Source organism: Neltuma alba, unplaced genomic scaffold (assembly GCF_004799145.2).
Source record: "Neltuma alba isolate B1F8T4 unplaced genomic scaffold, ASM479914v2 tig00011918_pilon, whole genome shotgun sequence".
Lineage (NCBI taxonomy): Eukaryota > Viridiplantae > Streptophyta > Magnoliopsida > Fabales > Fabaceae > Neltuma > Neltuma alba.
In genome coordinates, this window is record NW_021636511.1 from 31,287 (window position 1) to 54,900 (window position 23,614).

The following is a 23,614-nucleotide window of genomic DNA, read 5'->3' on the forward strand; positions in this document are numbered from 1 at the left end:
AAAGAGATATTGACAGAAGAGAGTGAGCACATGCTGGTGGTAATTGTATGAGGCCATACTTACGCGGGTGCGTGCTCACTTCTCTTTCTGTCAGTTTCTCGTCACTTTCATGTATCTCTCTGCGTTTCTTCCTCTTCTTCAGAAGAAAAACTAAACTTTTTTTCCTTTACGCCTTCTTTTCTCTAGACTCCTCTTCAGATTTTGCTTTCCACGTCTCAACCCCTTCCCTTCTCTTCTGACACCCGTGATCTCTTTCTCGTGTACTAATCAAAGAGTTACATCTTCAAAGAGATCGATCTTGGCGATGAAAACCCTTTTGAAATGGCCCAAACGGATATCAAAACTTCGTATTTCGTTCCCTTAGATTGTCATGTCTTGTAATCTTGGTGATTAAAGGAAAGTAAGCGTGTGCGAATAACTACTTTTTGGCACTAGTTTTCACGACCGACATGATGATAGGGCTTCTCATCCTTATCTCTTCAGCTACTTTATTCATTTTCCCATTATAATTTTATTTATCGACATTTTCGTTTATGTATTATTTTATTTGTTCTAACCGGATGAAGCTTCAAAGCGTTGTTTTTTATGGTACTTCCTCCTACGCAAAACCCAAATTTTTACTTCTAAGCTTTACTGTTCATATCATAACGGAAATCCGTATGTTTGATTTGCTTCGGCATATTTACTCGTCAAACCGTTATTTTCTTTCCTCTCTCTTCTCCGACCAACTTTCCTTCAATCTGGACTGGAAGTTTTGTTGTTTCTGTTTACATAACAAAACACCGGAGCTCAGAGAGACAGGCGAACGAAGAATTATGGGTATGTTTTTAATTCCTTTTTACTAGGATCAAAATCAAATATTGCAGATGCTTGAATCGCATGTATCGTCGCTTTCCTGAAAAGGGGATTCTGAAGAGTGCGCCAGTCACGCAATTATGGCAAGATTTGGCTCTTTATTCTTCGCGAAAGATGTCCATTTATGGGCTTTCTTACAAAGGTCAGAAAGTTTTCCAATCAGCAGAATATCAGATTAGTTTTTATTTCTTTCTTATTTTCAGTTTACGAAGCAAAGCCCGTAAGCAATGAGCCTCTTCAGTTTGTACGTTCTTGCAGAAGTTGTTTGAGGTTTGGGGGGCTTAGAGAACTGCCGTATCCATTCCCAGCACGACATTAGTCTGGTAATTAACCTTTGAATTTTATCTATTTTATTGCAACTCTAGCCTGTGACACATGAATTGTGTTTGTGTTTACTTTAATTATTACCTTATATATAATGTTAGGAATTGTCGTGAACAGCTTTGCTTCTTCTGTTGGTGTAGAATTTCAAATGTTTAGGCCCTGGGAATGTTGTTTTGTTCATCTGAATACATGTGATGTCCACGATTGAGTATTTGAATACATGAAATGTAGAGGGTGAGTTTTTAATTAATGACATTGATAGCCCAATTAGTGTGCTGAATTAATGAATTGTGTCAAGAGTTGTCTAAGTGTCCTTCTATATACCGTGGTATTATATTATAATATTGTATATCTCTATTTTGGTCAGGTACTCATGATTTATACTGATTTGAATGTTGTCTCAAATGAAATATAAGTTGCTTTTCAATGATATTATATAGCACATGAAGATCATTTCAATCTTCTTACAGTTTTGAAAGAACTGTTAGTGTTAGCTTCTTTGTTTTTGGGCCAAAACTCCATCCATTTAACCTCTAGTATTCTTTCTTTGCTTTCTTCTTTGAGGAGTCCTTCTTTCTTGAAATCATCATTTCTAGCATAGATTGTTTTTCTTTTGTTAGATAAATAATAGTCCTACAATCCTAAATGTAAAACTTATTTTGTAGTGTAAATTACACTACAAAATGGGTATTACATTTAGCACCAAAGGAGTAGTACTAAAAAAAATACTGGTTTTTGTCTTTCATGTGTAAGCAAACCAAGCTTTGTGGTGTTATGTAAACTGTAAGACCTGACTGAGCTGGTATTGAAATTCTATCATATTTTAAACATTTTGTACGATTATATAATAACACCTTGCATCAGTTTTGTTTGTTAAATTTTCTGAAGCTCAAGAAAATTGACTACCTCCTTGCTATTGTGCAAGCTGTGAGAAGTTTCAATTTGTTCGATTAGTTTGTAGTCAATGCCCAACACAAATAGAGCGATTCATGCATATTTTGCAGTAAAAAATAGAGTGCACAGTCTTTGACCATATATATGACCAACTGTTTGGTTAGATAATAACTATTCATTAAATGACCAGACAATATGTTTTGCCAATAAATCACTTTGAAAACTTGAGGTATTTTTCATTCAATCATCACATATAAACTGTAAAGTTATATATTACCAGTTAGGGTTTCCAGCAATGTAAGAAAAACATGAACCATGTACAATATCTCTTTTATAGACGTGTTCTCTGGGAATGCTTCAAATAGTGTGTAAACAGTTAAAAAAAAAGAAGAAGAAAAAAAGAAGGATATGAAGAGTGAGATCGACTTCTACTACCAGTGTGTTTATATACTACAGTTCTATATCCTACAGGTCCTCTATTGCGCAAGAAATGAGATATTGAATTGTAAAATGATATGAGGAATGAATACACGTGGTATGGGCTAAGCAACTGTATGTACATCATTAATGTTGTTTCTGAGTTGTATTTTCATATATCAGTAATAACTGAAGATTTTTTATGTGAATGTATATATACCTAAACCTTTCAAAATCCACTTTGGTCATTAATTCTATTAAACTGGCAAAGGTTTAAGATCACCATGGGCCTAGTTAATTATAAAGCTTACTGGAGCAAACTAGCTGCTGAGGAGAGAGAAACTCAAGAGGAATACCTCACTTATCCAGTATTATACACACATGAAAGTGCTCGCATGTGTATGAGAAAGGAAAAGGTGAGTAACTGACATGGATGTAGTATTGAAATTCCTCAACATATTTAAATACATGCATCAGAGAAGGAAATTGACTGACAGATTAAGCTTTATCATCTGCATAGTATTTAAAATCTATCAAACAAATCACTTTCAAGATTCTGGTTGAAATATGTTGGAATGATAATTGATAATGTCAAGTTATCCCTATCTAATTCACAAAGTCTTGGTACAGTAGTAGAAAAATAATCATTCTTTATTTATTCTAAAAGGAATGCTGGGTCTATATTTTGTGGAACCATGGAATACTGTTTTGTTTAACAGCAGTGCATGGTTACAGCATTTTAAAGCAGTGACATTCAAAAATGTAAAAATGAAGATGCAATCTAGAATGATTTCTAGCATTATGCATATTGGATTGTGTAAATATCTTGTTACATAGTTTCTCTCTTGTTCCTGCAACCTCCGTAGTCTCCCTATAGACCAATGGATGGAAAAGGGGCATGGTTATTTCGACCCTCTGCTATTCTATTATCCTTGTTAATCTGCAAGGATTTTCACACTGAGTTCCTACATCTTTTTCCTGTCACATAAGCATGTTCATCTTGCAAAATATGCCTAATTTATTCTTTACTTTACCATCTATATTTTTCATTGCTTGATATATTCCATATCCACCTTTTTCTCTGATATTTTTTTTTTGGTTTCATATTAGCTTTGTAAACTTCAAGAGATCACCTTGTGGGTAATGGAAACATCAAAACTTAGGAACATATTGTAAGAAGTGCATACAGTATTTTGAAGTGCCATGTATGAAGATGAAAGGTGTGCGTGCGTGCGTGTATGAACATTGACATTAAACTGAGGGTAAAATCCTGCAATATCAATGATGAGTCTTACTATAAGGACTAACAACGATATTAACGCTGAACAAAATGACTTATAAATTCTAGCTATAATATAGCTAAATTAAGTTGTAACGCAATTGTCACCAAAAAAGTTGCAATGCAACGTGTTGATGTGCCAAGAGTCAGTAATCATAGTTATGAAAACAATGGTTTGAAGTCATTTAGTAGCGATTCAATTTGTGATATTTTTATTTTGGTTAAATTAATTATTTAGTCCGTCTTGTTTAAACTTGGTTACAACTTAGTCTTTGAATTTTAGCTCATCTAACTCTATTTCTCAAGTGTTAGTCATTTAATTTGTTAGTCCTTACACTGTAGAAAATCTTTTGGTTCTTTGGGGACTAAGTTGTAACTGATCGGTAGAGAAAAATAAAAGAAAAAATAATTCATTCGTTCCTGTAATTTTGACTTAGAGCATTGTTCCTACATTTCAAAACAGTGCAATTCAGTCCCTCAAGTTTTAGTCATTTGATCTATTAGTCCTTGCACTGTAGAAAATCTTTTGGTTCTTTAGGGACTAAGTTGTAACTGATCCATAAAAAGCAAGGACCAATAGATCAAATGAGTAAAACTTGAGGACTGAATTGCACTGTTTTAAAACGTAGGAACAAAGCTCTAAGTCAAAATTAGAGGAACGAATGAATTATGTTTTCTTTTATTTTTCTCTACCATGCTAATGTCACCATAAGATAGTTACAAATGTCATGTTACCTATAAATTGAGCTAACAACTTTTTGCCTGCTTTATTCAATACCGGGAAGGAACTTACACCAATAATTTTTTTTTTTAAATCATATTTGGCCTTGAAATCTCTCCCTAGCTATCTTCTCCATGTGATGATCTCTTTGAATTTGATTTCTTCTTTGTTCTCAATTAATTCATATTCAAGTGTTGAATAAATTAGTCCTTATACAATATTGATTGGTGTCAACATGAAAAAAGATATTTTTTGTCAAGTTTAGTTCAGTGGTGTTAAAGGAACTTGTTTCAGTGCCTAAGGCATTGACCAGGTGCTTGCCTAGGAGTGGCTTTCGTGCCTTTATGATTCATTCAAGGCATACCCCTTTGCCAACTAAATTGTGGCTGAAAGGAAATGAATAACCTTGGAATGCCAACGTGAGCATCTAAGATGTAGAGTTTCTTCTTCTTTCTTTGAATTGAAAATGGCATAGCTTCTTTAAGAATAGGAAAACTATAAAATCCAACTCAATAACTAAAAAGGAATTGGGTATAATAGCCATGGCTACTGTGTCTTTAGGGTCGTCATGTTGAGTAATAATTTGACATATGGCTTGATGCATTTAAAATTAATTTATGTACCATGAGGCAATTATATGAGTACATATTTCAAATATGTCATGACAAGATGTATGAGAAACAATATTAGGATATGTCTATAGAGATCTATGTAATATAATTTATATCTACAATCAACAAGTTAGCTCATTACAATGGGTATGTTATATGTTAGAGATTGTAGTGCAAATGACACAATTATATATGGATAAAATGTGTGGTCCTCTTGAATGCAAAAGCATCATTGGACCGTAGAAAACGTTGAAGCATCACATCATTAGACACGCCCACGAGACCATATTTGTGTCTCGTCTCAAAAATAACAAAGGCTCTTTGTTTCTTCTAAAATTTGAGATATGGGGAATAGCCCTAGAGGTTGTGATGGTAGAATAGAAGGATCAAGAAGCTTGCATTTTCCTACATATAGGCCGTGGCCTCTTATTATCTCTTGCATGTCTTATGAAGAATTCACTTATTTTCTTTAACAATCCTGGACCTCAACTTAAGGAGCTTGAGTGCGTATTAAAGAGTCAACATTTTAAGGGTGCTTTTTGGCTTTTAACTACTTCAGTTCAGTCAGTCTCATTTTAACTGTTGCATATCTGATGTCCTAAATTTATTAAGCGAAGGGATTAAAGGTTCAAATGTCCTAATAACATAGAGAACATGAAAAGAACAGCTAGGGAAGCTGAATAAGGATTCCTGCCTTTAACTCTTTGTAAATTATTCTTGACATGACTTTGTAAAGCTCCCGCTTTGTTTATGATGCATATGCATTCAATTACCTCATTGAGTTTTCCCTTTATTAATTCTTCATATTGGGGCATTATCTTTCTATAAAAGATGCTGTCTTCCTTCTCTTTGCCAACTGTTTGTTCTTTGCATCTTTCAATCCGATTTTTCCCAATTATTTTGATGCATTCTTGTCCTTTGTGTATCTTGAAAATTATCTTTGATAACAAAGAATAGACTAGACAAGATAAAGTGGAGTATCTAATTTCTATGTATATTATGATGGCATAGGGAAGAACATGATTACTGTTCAAGCCCTATAAATTACAAAGAGAGAGTTGTCTAGTATTTAAGTAAAAACATGGACAGTGGAGGTGCATGTGAGCATCTCAGGAAGCACCTAACTGGAGTACCAAAAAGAATAAAAGGTAACTATTCAGGTGTCTATAAATTACATTAACAGAAAAGATTATTTGTGTTGTTTAATTTATTAGACTGAGGCCACCATGATTTTTCTTCCGGTAGTAATCACTCTATTTGCACAATTAAAGGAGATAAATGCAGTAAACTGAGCCAGTTTTTGCTTATTACTCAGCTTATTATGAGCAAAGTATTTCGAATTAGGGACCCCCAGTTTTGTTGAGGGCATCTTCTAACTTTAAGCTATGCCAATTGCTTAGAATTGTGCTCTGCTAAGATCACATGCTAAGATTACATATATAATTATTCAACTTGAGATAGATCTTCATGATGGAAAACATGTTGCACATATTGTTTAGATCTTCATAGAACCATGCGGTTCTTTATAATCAATGTGATAAAGATTTATGTATAAGTTTTCTCCCCTCTAACTTACCCCTTAAACCTCTTTGAGTTTGGTTAAACAAGTCTTCCTTACATGATTATGATTTTATAATATTTAACTATATATTAAAGTTAGGTTAGGTGAGAAGAACATGTTCTTTACCCCTTAGCCATGAAGATTAGGATGGTGAGGAACCAGCATTCAAGCATCAATTAGGAGTTGATGCATGGTCTCATTGCTGAACTGGTTGAAGGCAACTGTGTGATGCACTCTTTTGGTTTTTTTGGGTCTAATGCTCTAACCTATAATGGGCATATAATTAGTCTAACCAAGAAACATTCAACTAACTAAATTGGGAGTGAAACGTCAAAACAAAATTTTTATCAAATTGTTAACTCAGTTAATTTGCATGTGAAACTTGGACTATCTTATTTGACGTGAAAGTCGTAAACATAATGGAGGCAGCTATGTGATTTAATTTCATAAGCAATTCTTTTTGAATAGTGTTTGGACATGAGTTTCAAAAGGCTGGTCTTTTTAATTAAAAAGTTGGGTTCTTGAAGTAGCTTTATCTGGTGCTAACTATTCGTTGCCTCACACTTTTTATCTTCTTTTAAATTTAGGATTTGTCTTCTGTTCTTTGAAGATTCTTTCGGGGTCTTTAGTAGCCAAGGTAGCTGGTCATCAGTATGTATTCTTTAGAATGGCAGGTACAGTATTTTAGAGATTTGTTTTCTGTTCATTATCTAGAACATGTTGTGGAATGGCGTGGTGCACATGCACTTCCTGAGACATCCACATAACACCCCAAGTGTTGTAAATATCCTTCGTATTAAGCATACTCCTTCATTGGCTTTGAAGAAATTGGTAGTGTCAGAAACTGAAGATTCCCAAAAATAAACATAAAACCCAAGAGATGGACGTTTCAAAATATTTGTGTCGAACCTTTTAACTCTAAAAGATAATATGTGACGTTTTGTTATTCATGTGGACACTTTAAATTCTGCCGTGATATGGTGTGCTTGTGTTCATAGTCATATGTGTTTTGCCTCGCTGCCAAAGGCATTCAGGAAAGGTGCTGAAGAAGCACTGCCGCTCACATCACATGAGAAGTGTTGGCTTCAATTATGACACTTCAGCATCAGCAAAGGCAAGCTTATCAGGTGCTTTGATATAATTGTATGGATGAGATAAGAGTGTTGCAAGACATTTATAAGATTGAATAAGGAATTTTAGATAAGTATTGGTGGGAAACCCTCCCCCAACAAACTAGCTCAAGAAGTGGGAGAGCCAACCCACTTGACTGCTTCATTAAACCTCTCGTACTAATCAATGCGGGGGACTTAGGCATCCCATACTATCTAAGTTTCCATCCATAATCTGACCTTAAAGCTTTAAGAATAAGTTTTATGTAATAGACATTTTCACTCAAAAAAGTGTTATTTATGCAATTAGTTTCATAGGGTTTTGTGAATAAACAAGCAAAACAAAGTTTTTTTATTTTGTTTTCCTTTTGTGTTTCTGATAGACAGAGAGAAAAAACTACAAGAGAGTTCTACAATGAGAACCTAGTCTCATTTTGTCTTAATATATTAAAGTCTCTTATCCTCTTGGCAAATTGGATCAATCTTTAACTCCTTAGGAATTTCAGGACTCCTCCTAGCTAGCCAATCCCCACAAGAATTCCTCTCGTGCATGGTATGGAAAGCTCTTACCTCCAAGTTGGTAACAAATAGTGATTGAAGTGCCATGCGAAAGGTAGCATTGAATGTATTCCCAGATAAAGTCATCTCTTCAACCTCATCATAGATGATTCAGGAGTCATATTTGATAGTGATCAATGAACAAAACCCAAAGTCTTCATAATTAAGTTGAAAACCATACAGTAAAACAAAGATTATCATTATGCTCGCATTAGTCCATTTGGTGATTAATATGTTTGTTTAATTAATCCATCTGTCAGACGTTGTTACGTATTTATATATTTTATTTTATGTAACATTTTTAGTATTTTCCCTATTGCCTCACTTGAGCTGTCTAGGCTAGTTCCTTTTGCTTAGGATCATATATATATATTAATTTCCTCACTTTGTAAACCTCTCTTGCTTTGAAATCTTTGGGGTTTCCTGCTGTTTATATGAAAAACATTTAATGGCCAACCAATCTGAAATGGAAGGGCCTTGTTTGTTAAGAAAATTCTTATTGAACAAAAAAGTAAAAAAAAGAAAAAAGAAACATCACTATTACGTCTCAAGACTACTTCATGTAAGATACCGGTAGTTTCGTCTTCAAATGGTTTGGATTTTTTATTTGACAACCCCCATGTAATTATTGATATCGAACTCTCTATGATGCCAGTTCATATTTAATCCACATAAAACAATCCTGTAACCAGTGCTCACTCATTTAATTTGATAGGAACATTAACATTGCCATCGGCATGTTCATTGCTTTTTCACAATATTATTATATGTCAATCGTTTTCCAGCCTCTTTGACGTGTATCTATTTTCCTACTTTTTTGCTTGAGACTTGTGTTAGATATTGAGCAATCAAATACTCGGCGTTGATGTTTTAATTCCTATAATCCTTTAACTCAATAAACTATGAGGACTAAGATGTTTTGAGTTAAAGGTATGAATCAATAACAAAGAAAGTCCAGGGACTAAAAGTTATATATTCTCTTTAACGAACTAGATTAGAAATGTATTAATTTAATTATGATTGGTTAACTGTGGTCATACTAACAAACCTTGAATCAATTTGTTCATTAGTTCAATGACTGCTTTGGTTTTAAGAACACTGGTTCTAAGAGGTCCTTGTTTACTTATTTGCTTTATATCTTTATCTTTTGGTTAGTAGGGGTGTTCATGGGACGGGACAGGACCGGGACAGACCCGTCCCGGTCCCGTCTCGATGAACAGGGATGGGACAGGGATTTTGTCCCATGTCCCGTCCCGTCCCGGTCCTATCCCGGTCCCGTCGAGACCGGGACGGGACCGGGACAGGACCGGGACATCCCGCTTCCCCCTTTTTTTTAAAAAAAAAAAGATACCATAATTTTTTATATGAATTTTTTTATGTTATAATACTTATTTTTTATTGGGCTTTTAAAGATAAAAACATTATAAAAAAATATTATGTAGAAAGCTTAATTATATAGCATAAAAAAGGTGTAAAAATAATACTGTAAAAAAAAATATCGTAAAAAAAAGCACTATATAATGACTTTATAAATTATTTTATTGAGGAAGGAGATTTTGTTGAGATAATACTACAACTTAAGAGCTACAAATCACCATAAAAATAAGAGTTATTATTAATAAGTAAATTGAATAATCTAATAATAATTATTAATAAATAATTTTTAAAAGGAAAAAAAATCTCGGGACGGGGTCGTCTTTCCCGAAATTTTTTTTGTCCCGTCCCGTCCTGAACTCACCGGGACCGGGACGGGACAAATTGAACACCCCTATTGGTTAGTTACCGAGTTTTCCTACCAGGTTTTAATTTGACTTCCCCACTGATGTATGGCTTGTTTGGGATAGCATTCGAAAGCATTTACAGGCACATTTCACGTAAATTAAGACAAAACTCCTCTCATATACTTGTTTTGTATTCCACAAATCACTGTTGAAGAGCTAATTATAAGCTATTCTAAACTAACGCGCCTATGCTTCCATATAGCTTCCCCTTTTCTCTTTTTTTCACAATTTTAATAACTATGTTGTGCATGTAAACTGGTAGCTTTGCGCTTGTCATGTTGTTTTGCTTTATGACTAGGAAGGGAAGTTGGAAAGCATGATATAACAGAGGGGAGGGAAAATGTGATCGGCAGAGAAGGTCATTTCAAATATTGCTATTGATCCCATTTTTGCAAGAAATTAAATTTGTAGTTGTATGTGATCCATGAGTTGTGTACAAAATTCAAGGGTATTGTACCACTAAGGATGTTCAAATATATATATATATAAGCTCACTGCTGGGGGATATGGCTTTGAACCTTCAGGTCTGAAATGGAAACAGCTTCAATCTGATTAAAGATTTATTCATACCAGTTGAAATTTAATTTGCAGGCTATCAAGATTTAGATATGATGGTGCCTACCTTTCCGTGATGCAGAAAAGATTGACATGGCTCTCATGTAATAGGAATTCCTTGGGATGTGGGATAGCTGAGTAGACTTTTGGTCTCCAAGAGAATGCAGTTGGGAATTTTCAGGAATGGGTTTTGGCACGATAAATTGTTGAAAACCAATGATGCTAGTCATCGGCTTCTGCTTGGGCGAGTAAGGAAACATTTGTATAAAGGTGATCAACAAATGATGATGGACGAACAGGTAGATTAGGCTCTTACGAGTCGTGTTCATGTGAAGGAGGGTCTTTTTCCTTAAATGACATTGCCACGAAGCTGTGGTTTTTGGGTTAAGATTGGTGGCCCTATTTGCTGTTAATTTGAGCAGATTGATTACCAATGTCTCGTTATTTTGGCTTGTGTTTTTGTATTACATGGGTATTTAGGTTTCAAAGTGAAATCATTTACATAATTTATAGGTTACTTACCAAATAAAACACTTAAGACCCATGAGTTACAGGGAGCCTCATATAGTAAGCTATGTTGTTTACGACTTGTGAATTATCCCTTTTTTTCTTTTATAGATTATAGGTTAGGTCTTTATAGGGACTAGAAAACTTGGATTCGTGCTTTTGTGTGGGATATTGGCTATATTCATATCAACTCAACTTGGCTAAAGATAGTCATGTATAGGTTAGGTATTATGAAGTAGACCATACTCATTGCAAAATTGATGTATAAATATATCACCTTGATTTTATTTCAACTCAATGAAATCATCTCAGTCCGATAATCAAGTTGGCATCAAATTCATTTGATGGGCTTTTGATTTGTTCTCAGCTTTCTCCTCTTTGGTTTCGTGTATGCCCACTATTCACTGCTTTAAAAAAAAGTTTTCATAATGCTAATTTATGACGGTCATCAGGAAAAATGCTGTAAAAAAAATGATAATGACATTTTTATAATTATAGAGAAGTAAATTTTACTTTTTACACCGTAAAAAATCCATTAGAATTTTAAAATCCTATCTATCATGTGATAATTTTTACTTTTCATAGTCAGAGCTCATGGTCTTCCACTACCGTTCCCACTCGATTTTCTCCCTCCTCCAACTTTTGCCGGTATTTATCCTTTGCTTCTATCGTCTTCGCTATGTTCTTTCATCACAGTTGCTATCGCTACCGCTGTTGCTATCACTGTCACCATCGCGTCATCCTCTTCATTCTTATTTGTGAGTTTTTCATCCTTTCTCCTCCATTTTTTCTATGATTAAGAATATGATGTTTGTTCTTATTTTAAATAGATATGATTTTTATTCATCTTCTTGCTTAAACATGCGTTGATACTTGAAGCTTGAATAGATTCGATTTCTTTCTCCCTCATTTTGTATATCAGAGTTTGATAGCCTAAAATTCATGAATTTTATCATATCTAAATCTTTGATTTTACATTTATTAAATCTTAGTGGCTTTGATTTGGTAGCTAAAGGCGAAACTAAGTGGTGCTATTATGGCAGGGAAAGAATCTACGTTTGCTCCATCAGAATGCTTTTGACTGATCATAGGTTATTGGTTTATTGATTCTTAAATTCCTTTCTTTGGGATTTTGTTTTCCCGTTCCATCCTGATCAACACGATGAAAGTTAAACTAAAAAAAAAATATTTCATAGCAGTTATATATATAACCGTCATGAAAAGTCACATATTTCGGCGGTTTTTAAACCGTGGTGAAATTCTTTATATTTTACGTTGATGGCATAGGCGTCACTTTCAAAACCGCTATGAAAAGCTCATTTTAACTGCCATCAAATACATTTTTGTTAGTAGTGATTACCTCTCTCCCAACAAGTTTATATTAAAAGCCTTATTTATACAAAAATCCTCTCATCTAACCAACAGGTGTTAGGTCTAGTGGAAAGAGATAGTCTCTCATAATCTTAGTAAGTCAAGGTTTGAATACCTACAGGATTGCATTGTCATCTATGCTTATCAAAAGGGGATTTATTTGCTAATTTTCTGTAGATCTAATATTCTAATGTAAAGTTTGGATGGATGGATGTTGTATAGAGTGTTTTGTCATGGGTTCAAAGTTTGGGTGGTAAATTTGCCACCCATGTTATTGTCTTGATTGGTTTTAACAAAAGTCCACCTATTTGGACCGCTTCAATCTAATTTTACTAGTAATACGAAGTTACAGTGCTATTATTCATTAAGCATAATTACACTTACATTAAATAATGTGATGGTTGCCACTGTGTCAAGTCACCCCCTATATGAAATTAAGAGCAGTAAAATAGGGAAAGCTTGTTATAAGGATCCATTCAACAAGTTATTTGATGGGAGGTACAGTTTCTAAGCTGAGGTATCAAATGGAAATTAACTTGCGTGAGGGATTTCAGAATATGGTTAGATGTTCTCAAAAGAAAATGGAATTTTTTTAGGATTACCAAATAGGTGTATTCGAGAGAAAAATTTTTACACATGATTTCAGAATATGGTCACATTAGTTATTGTTACTGCATGGTATGCAATGAAAATAGATCATATGGGTATATACATTCAGAAAAATTCGGAAAAATATTCTTTTCCGAGAATGTCTAACCATGTTTTGAAATTAAGGCCTTTGCATAGGTTATTTTCCATTTAGTATCTTGGTCCTTAGAAATACGTATGCGTATGATGAAACCAAGGTTGTTTCCCCCAACAACTCGGGTCCTTTTGCCCAATTCATTGTTTATAGTGTTTCAACTTGCCATTATCATTCATGAATCATTAAATTCAATTATAGAGACATATAAAGGAATGAATGATATGATGTGGTTCTTATGTATTTAGAACTGTGATATGCGAAATCCTGTGATGCGTTAATAAATGAAGTTCATGAAACTAGAAGTTAAAGACATGACGGTTAGTATGAAAAACATATTAGCACATCAATCTTGCTAAATGCTAATACATACATACATATGCGCGCACGAGTCTTTCCTCTTAATCAGACAAGTCTAATAACTGCCCTCTATATCTCTTTTATTTTATCTCAGTCGCTCTGTTTGATTCTTGCTGTAGGTTTTAAATAATTAATTTATACAGAATGAAAGATCAATTAAAAATAGTTAGATGCAATATATATGTAAGAAATACATTATTGTTTCCAAATATGGCTCTATAAAATGATGGCAAGAAAAATAGAAAAAAAATAATGAAAGAGAATATATAGAGAAATGTAATGAAAAAAATGTGTGGGAAAAGAGAAATAAATAATTAAAGGAAAAGTTAAAAAAAAGAAGAAGAAGTTAATGTCACAATAAAATCAAATTGAGGTTTATAAAATGAATTATATTTTTTTTCTAAATTTAAAGTTTATAAATAAGACCAATCGTGGTACTATACCAATATCATATTTTCTTCTGTCCTTATTATGAAATAGCCAGCATATATTTAATAATATAACATGCACGTTTTGTCTAAAATATTAATATTTCCATTCAGCATCCTAAACCAAACTCCTGCAACTAATAATTTTTATTGAGGTAATTTTGATAGTTTACAAGAAATAACTAATTTAACTAATGTATATTTTTTGGTCTATAAAGTTTGCACAAGTCTTGGATAGTACATCAAATTTCAGACCATGAGTTTTGGTTTCTTGAAAGGCAAGGGCAAAATGGTATAAATTTTTAATTAAATTATAAGAACCAGAATTTTAGACAAAAGGAAACCCAAAAAGCTAAAACTCATGATTTAAAACTTGAGGGATAAAAACCAAAAATAAAAGTAAATTTGAGGGATCAAAAATTGTATTAACCCTAAATTTAAATAAAATTGTTACTAGGTGTTAATGTGTCTAATGATGACATGACTCAAATTTTTTATTTTTACCAGCATGACTCAAAATATTTGATTCTATGTATTTCACCAACAATACATTAATTGGTGTCAAAGAAGTCATTGTCTAGGCATCTTTGGATGATTGATGAGATTATTCAAATTAGGGATTTGGCACATGATCAGCCGCAAATGTAATATGGACAAATATTTCTTTAAGATAATGTGTAATTTGCACATGTCCATCACGGACAAAAATTTCATGTTTGCAATATTTTATCCAAACATTGAATTGTGGGGGTTGTTTGGTTATTTTTCTTTAAATGTAAATTAAATTTCATAATGTCTCTTTACAAAATTTAGCGTTTGCTATTAGCAGTAACAATTAAATTGAGCTAGTGGAAATGCTTTATATTGAACAGACTTTCACTTCGAAGCAAATGGATATAATTTGACCCTCCTTATTTTTCCACTAAATTTGGAAAATTTATCGTCATTATACTAACCTCTCATAAATCTTGACATCCATCTCAGTTTGATTTTTTCTTATTTTTTTTTTTGAAAGATAAATACTTCCTCTGGTTTTTAATAAGCTAGTTGGATATTTAATTTAGTACCAAATATAAGATCTCAATCTATTTTGTCTCTAATATTTATTCATTTTGATCCTAAATATAAAAGCTAACTGGATATTCATTTTGCTGCTAAATATAATTGCATGTGTTATTGTTAAAAGTCTCCATAAAGGGAAAGTTTGAATATATATGATTAATAGGTATATTTTAAGAAAAAATAATATTAAGTTATTACGAATAAAAACTTAACTAATTACCATAAATATTAAAAATCTGAGGCTGAACAATATATAAGAAACTAGAGGTTTTTGCATAATCAATTTTCAATACATCTTTTTCACCCCAGAAAAAATTGTCCTCCCTCCAGTTCCTTATGTAAGAGCTAAATAGGTTAGATTTAATCTTAAACATAAAATTTTAAATCCATTTTGTTTGTCATAATTATCGTGTTTTTTTCCTCAAAGTAATCCTTCTAACTTATAAAGTGACATGTGATCTATCATAAAGGTCTTTTAGGGAAATCACATTACATTTGTTACAATATAAGTAATTTATGACTTTCTTAATTTAACCAAACTAGTAATTAAGAACTGAAGGGAGCGACGAAGAATATATACTAAAAGTAATAAAATGAGTTTAATTTCAACAAAATTCGGCACAAACATGTGTCTCTAAAACTCACAATAATCCTCTTTTAAGATATTTCATCACTTTTATTTTTTTTTATTTGAAGTCACTAAAAACAGATCGGACTAATTGAGAAGCCTAAAACTCCTAATTTTTTTCAGGCGAAAAAAAAAAACCCTTTTGAACTCATATGCATGCACACTGATATGTAGAATCTTATAAACTATTGTTGTTGTTGAATAGTCTGGACCCCAATTATTATAATATAGAAAGAGAGGAATGAATATTCCATGTTCAGTATGATTCCTTATTTAATGTTAATTCATAATGATGATTCACCATATAATTCTTTTTCAAATTTGTGCATATTCTGACTTAAGCTGCATCTGATGATTAGGATATTTCACCTAATTGTCCCCCAATTATATCAATAATAATATTATTTTCCTTAAGAAAGGACAAGATTCATCATGGAAATTAATAAAGGTAAAAGGTGTATTATTAGTTCGTGGGTACCCACTTTTGTTTTGATTATGCTAAAGTAATCAAGTCGGTTGATACAGTGGTTTGATGCTTTCCGCATATACTAATTCACCAGAGCGATGATGGGCAGACATATTTGTGTGTAATTTTTTTAATTTTATATATATTATATGTTATGAGTATTATATGACTTCTAATAATTATATATTATCTTTTGTGAATATAATTTTTTCATATTTTATTGTAGGAGATGACAAAATCCTATACGGCTCATATAAAGATAAAAAGTTGTACTAAATTATATATATAACTGCGGAGTCATTATAAAAAGCCAAGTTCTACCTCAAAAAATTCCGATAAAAACAAAACTCAATATAGACAAGAAATATTAAAACTGCTATTTAACAAAATAACGTGTTCTTGGACCATTAAGATCTAATACGAATATATTAAAATAAAAAATGACTAAATCATTGAGATTTAATCTATAGATTGGCATCTATCGTATTCCGCACAATCATACGATTAGCATGGTAACTTGAAAAAAAAAAAGAGAAAGATGAGGATGCTTATAAATGTTAATTCGGAGAATAAATTATTAATAAAATGAAAGCGAATATAGCCAGTAATATTTTACACATTCTAAATTTCAACATTAAGAATTATTTCATAGTATCTATGATTGCACGAGATAATTATTGAGATTTTTCATTGAGAAGGTGGGAGAAAGCTTGGTTTCCTCTAATACTATAATGTTATCAAGGAATAGTTTTCACTTAATTTTGTCACAAGTCTTCTTCCAGTTTAATGAACTTTAATTTCATTCCCTTCTTTAATTTCATCATTGAACGTATTACCTCGCACCCATGATCGAAGAATTTTTAGTACTCCTATATGTTAATGGAGAATTTTTTCAAAAAAAATTAAGAATAAATTAAAATAAACATCTTTATAGATCTTGAAGAGGGATTTATATTCTTAAAATAATTACAGCATGGCCTGCACGTGCAAGATGTAGCGTGGCCTTGCCTTAAGCCCTTAATTGAGGTATAACATCTTCAAGTATCTTTAAGATTAGACAAACACTCCTTAGTCAAACATTACTTATTTTGATTTTATTCCTTTTCAATAATAAAGGCAAAATTTCAATAAATTTCTTATTTTCAATAAATGACTAATATTTTGGCAAAAATAAATAAATAAATATCATATAAAATAATGTGTATCTATATGTAATATAAAATTTATATGAAAGAATCACATTATTCACGAGTTTTTAAACTCATCTTAAAATTATAGAAATTGAGTTACGCTGAATTTAAGTTTAAGGATTAAATTTCGGCCAAATCAGAATCATGATAACTAAACTTTACTGAGTCAAAATTTAAAAATTAAGTCATACTACTAGATGCAAAATTATAGGGATGAATTTTATTTATTATTATTATTGTTGTTATTATTTTGCGGGGGTATGTCATGTCGTTTAGGTCCAAAAAAACACACCTCATGCCTCACAACTGCGTGAGACAAAAAAGTATGATTAGATGCCATGAGCCACTTTTCCCTGTCTTTGCCATTATATTATTGGCATCATTATTATTGAAAAATTTCACCTTATTATAATTATAATTATAATTTAATAAGAATGATATTTAAAAACTCCATATTTTTAAAGAAACCAAGCCAATAAATCATTGTTAATATTTTTCAAAGTTATCACTTATGATCTGTAAAATTAGAACATTATCTTCTTAATATTATCAAGATATTTTTATTTTAAGTAGTTACATATTCAAAATGAGTTTTAAAATTAAGAAACATAATGTTCTTTTCTTCGTTATGCACATTGATGCTCCTATTGGATCCAATCCTATTACAAATTGTAATAAAAAAATGGTCTAAAACATGCGAAATAACGTGTGCTTGAGATTTTTTATGGTTTATTTTTAATGTTCTGATTTTAAATTAAACTACTCACTTATTATATTTATGTATTATATTAAAATTCTTATAGATATTATTTATAACTTATATATAATATAATTTGTTTTTAAATTTCATCAAACATAATAAATATGGTCTTGTTTCCTTCAGTAATGATTACGATTCAATACTGGCCAAAAATAATGATGAATGGAAACATTAAAATAAATTTGATATTGACATTAACATCATCAATATCAATATCAATTTGAAATATAAAGCACACCCCTTAATTAAAAAGAGAATAAAAAAGAATGCACACACAAATATTGCATTTTCCGAAACATAAATTATTATAACTTTATTATAAGAAGAATAAGCATGGAATGTTAATTATGAAAACATCTCAGTGCCAATATCAAACATAAAATCTATATAAAAATAGGTTTTGAACAATAGTTTTGGTACATAGTATGTATGATCTGTCGAAGTTAAAACAATACGTCTCAAAGAGTTTTTTAAATAGAGGCCAGCTAGACTCTAAAATCAAAATAATTTTTTAATTTTCAAACCATAAAAATGAATTTTTATGTTAAAAATTATAAATTTAAAACTTTCAAATATCCAGGTAAAAAAAAAAACTTTCAAATATAATTTGTACCGTCCAAATCTATCTCATTGTAGTGATAAGCACATAGGCCTTAGGATCAGACTTGGACCCTAATAATTAGACAATTTGATTATTATGAAAATTTAGGCTGAAGTTCAATTTCTCATTGCAAGTATCTTCAAAGAAGTAATAGGAATCTTAAATGAAATATATGACATAATTTTAGCATATAAACTTTCAAAATGAATTAAGTATTATAATTTCTTAAGAAAAATAATTAGATATAAAAAAAAATGTAATTACTATAAGGACCCACAATAAATAAGTAACATGTAATAATAAGTTCTGATACAAAAAATAATAATAGATCTATGATGCTTACTTGTTTATTGTAGCCTTCGACAATTATATTCTTATATCGGGACCTCCAAGGTAAAAAAGCATGGCATCAATTTTAAAAGTTTATGTATTAAATTGCTCCACAATTTTTTAGGTGCCCCTAGATTTTGAACTGAAAATGCTTCCCAAGTAAAAATATCCTTTAATCCTTAAAATTTACATATGAAAAGTACCCCCAGTCCAATTCCAATTAAATGTAGAAATTGGTCTTACATGTAAACTCCCTTCTCACTTTATTTCTCAAAAATTTATAATTTTTTAAATTATTTTTATTAGTTGCACATATTAAATGGGGTTTCCATTAATATAGGTCAGCACATGCTATTAAAAAAAGAATGTTTTGTATAAAACAACACATTTTTTTCAAATAAAACTTATTGTGAACTAGTTATTTTGCTCTTAGTTTTACAAGTAGAAGGAATAAGGGATTAGTTTAATTGAATATAAAATTTGGAGTGGGATTGAAGGAGAAAGCGATGAGAGGTAGGCAACAAGGGAATCAAAGATAAGGATATCCAGAGATGCAGGAGATGAGGCTGAGGAGGCAGTCACATGGCAAAGCAATGCCTATTATATTATATTATCATGGCGAACAATTTTTCCAAGTAACAACAAAATCCCCTCCCTCTCGTCATTGTTATCATGTTATGTTCCTTTTCTTCTTGTAGTCCTCACCCCTACATCATGCCAAAATTATCAGTCCCTGATCTTTTAGAATCTTTTTTTTGAATCACATAACTATCAATACACTGGTGTTATAATAGAACAATAAACTATACATGATTTTATTTTTTAAGTCTGTTCAAAATTCTACAGTAACAAATTTTGAAGGGCATTGTTCTTGAGAAAGGCCCCTTCAGTCTTAATTCTTTGAAAAAGAGAAGAGATCTAATTAACCAAGGATCAAAAGAATGAAATTCATAACACTTTAGGATAAAGTTCAAATCTTATAGAAAATAAAGTCACGTTTCAAATATTTTCACGCAAGCTAAAAAACTCCTCTCACACACTTATCTTGTAATTTGTAAAATCATTTCTAAGCAACTAATCCAAACACTAAAATTTGAATCTGACCAGCATCCACTTAACTTTGGACAACTTTTCTTAACCAGCCAATGTTTTTAGACAATTAAATATTATGAATGGAGGAAAATGACATTAAAAAGCTATCCAACGGACCAACAATGTTCACTGGCCCCATTCCCATGTTTCTTGAGTCAGATTGGTATATGTCCCGAACGAAAACTAAATTCTTGCAGCCTAATGATCTGCACCATCATCTGCACCTAACCTCGGTCCCTCTCTCTTATTGCAGAAATGTGAAGTCCATAAATCACACTTATCAAACTTTGGAGGCTAACTTCAATTTGCAGTTATCAATCAATATGAATGTCAGTTAGTTTTTCTGTTTTTTTTTTTTGAAAACAAAGAGCTTGCAAATCAGTAAAACAGCAAAATATTCATCACAGAATCTAATTCTAAAAAGCCACACAAATTCACCTTTCACATCCCACAAACATTTTAATAACATCACAACACAAGAATGTTCTCTTATTCTTGCCCTTTTCACCATTTCCCTTTAGGGATGACAAAGTTCAAAAGGCACAAGAGATTTCCCCAGACACAATAATATTCAAATCGGAACAATAACCCAGCATAGACATTAACCATGGCCTGTGCATGATGATTTTCTTAATTAAAACAAGAATAACAATTAAACGAAATAAACGACGATGAATGTGACAAACGACATTAATTAATCACAGAAAACGACATCATCAAGCAGGCGCGGAGTTTTCCGGCGGCGACGTCCACACGATGTCTTTCAGCGCAGGGCGGAGCTCTTTTCTGCAGAATTGGTTATACTCTAAGGTATCGCCGTTGTCCTTCTTCACTTCCACCACCAGAAACGACGGCGTCACGGCGTATATGTCCGCCGCGATCGCCAGCTTCCCTTTTCTTCCGCATTCCTGTTTCTGCAGTCTCACTCTTGTGTCGCTCTTCTTCACGTTGAACTTCTCCGCCTTCGCCACCTCTTCTAGTTTTGATATCACGCTGCTCGCCGGCCTCGTTGTCGCGAATCTCAGCTCCTCCTTCTCCTCTCTCTTCTTCTCTTCGAACAGTGGAGACAAATCGAACCCTTCCGATAATGATATTATGTGAAACGCGTTCATTGTCGCTGGCGCTTGTTGCTTTGATTTCTCGCAATCAAAATCGAATCCTGTTCCTCCTTCGTCACCATGTTCTTAGGGACAGATTTTTGAACCAGGTCGAGTCCATGATTTGGAAATGTTGATTCGGGTGCTAGGGTTCGGGTCGAGAAGCTTTGTTATCAGCCGGCGAGCGTCGGAAGAGAACCACGGTGGGCATTTTGAAGTCTCCCCTGTAGATTTTCCGGTACATAGCCATCAAGTTGTCATCCTGGAAGGGCAAGAATCCGGCGAGAAGCACAAACAGGATGACCCCACAAGACCAGATATCGGTCTTGGCGCCGTCGTAGCCTTTCCTCCCAATTACCTCCGGTGCCACGTACGCCGGAGTACCACAAGTGGTGTGAAGCAACCCATCTTGGCGCAAGTGCTCAGCAAACGTGCTCAGGCCAAAATCAGTGACCTTCAATTCCCATCCTCGTCGAGAAGCAGATTCTCCGGCTTCAGATCCCGGTGGTAAACGCGCGACTGTGGCAGAAATCGATGGCGGAGATCAACTGCTGGAAATAGACTCGTGCGACGTCTTCCCTCAGGCGACCTCTGGCGATCTTGTTGAAGAGCTCGCCGCCTCGAACGAGCTCCATAGCGATGTAGATCTTGGATTTGCTCGCCATAACCTCATACAGCTCAACGATGTTGGGATGCTCACCATCTTCATCACAGAAATCTCCCTCTTGATTTGCTCCATCATGCCCACTTTGATTACTTTCTCTTTGCCCACCACCTTCAGAGCCACGCTTTTCCCGCTCTGCAAGTTCTTGGCATGGTAGACCTTAGCAAAAGTGCCGTGACCCAGAGACGACCGAGCTCGTACTTCCCGTGGAGCAACGCGGAATGGCAAGAATCTTTGGCCTTCTCACCCGTTTATCGATCAAGGAAAGATCAAATCTCAGCAGAAATTACAAGTAGTGCGAAATCTGAACTGGGTATATTTACAGATGAGCAGGGATTACAAAGAAAGAAACAAAGAAATGAAGCGGGGTTGGGTGGCGGCGCGTGAGGATCACCCGTCTTCGACGTGTTTCCGGTGGCAATTCCTGCCGCCGATTCTGCGCTTGGTAGGGCCACCCACTTCAGATTTGGTCAGCGCAGGTCCTCTCATCTCTCTGCATTCCCAAGAAGAACGAAGAAAGCTAAACCAGTTTTTCTGCGCTCTACCTTCCAGCTTCAAAACCTTGAGCCTGCGTTATATAGCCAATTTGTTATCGGTTGAATTACCATTTTGCCCTCAACGTGCGGCTGCGCGGAAGGAGGTGACCTTGTGGCGGTTGCCTGGAAGGAGATGATCTGACGGCTGTAGCTTTGACTGGGAAAATCTTGATGGAAGGATAACGCCACGTGGCCACGGAGTCAAATAATTTTGGCTCAAATGATCAAATTAACTAGTTGACTGAGGTCAAAAAAGGACCAATAAGTAGCCGACTCGCAGGTGCGTGGATCAACTAGACCAGGAGCCTCCGACGGCATACATAACAGTCTCATTTGCCCCAAAAGCAAAGTAAATTTTGTTGGAAAATTCTGATTTGTATTTTTTAAAAATATAAATACAATTCCCAGTTATATTATGAGGTAAAAGGGAGTCATTCTGATTCATTATGGATAAAACAAAATTTTCTATGGTCATTTAAATAGTAACTATACAATTAGTGGCGCGTCTCACAGATCCAGGTGTCAACTATAAATACCAATCACTAGCAATTTCATTTTCTACAAAAAAAAATAAGATTTTCTTTTGGTAATTTTTTATTCGGACCAAGTTATAATCATTGCCAAGAATAATGCAGCAATCAATTCTGTCCTCTTTGAATTATCATTATATTTAAGAGCATTATTCTTAATCGTACATTATTTAATATTTTTAGAAATAATTAACATTAAGTAATCTTAACACTTCAATTGTGTTTCTAATTTTTGATTCACCCGACATGTTAGAATATTTTATAATAGCATTTAGTGTCTTAAGTTTAAAATAATCGTTGCTATTAAAAAAATACTGTAGTGTAAAATTACACAAAAAATATTTCAGTATAATGAATATTATTAAAAAAATATTTAAGATATTAAATGTAGAAAAAGCTCAATATAAAACAGAATGTTGCCAAAAAAAATTTTAAAGTATTAGACAGAACTTAACCATTTATATAGAGTTATTTTATTTGGTCTAACTCTCAATAATGGTAAATAAATTTTGAACAATATTAATAGGTCCCTTAAAGTTTACTTTTATTTTAGTTTTAGTTTTTCAAATTTTAAATTATAGGTTT

At 33.0% G+C, this 23,614-nt stretch overlaps 1 pseudogene; it reads right to left on the reverse strand.

Moving 5' to 3' along the window:
- Positions 1-20,752: 20,752 nt before the first annotated feature.
- On the reverse strand, positions 20,753-22,531 carry LOC114719511 (CBL-interacting serine/threonine-protein kinase 6-like; annotated as a pseudogene).
- Between the last annotated feature and the right edge of the window lie 1,083 nt (positions 22,532-23,614).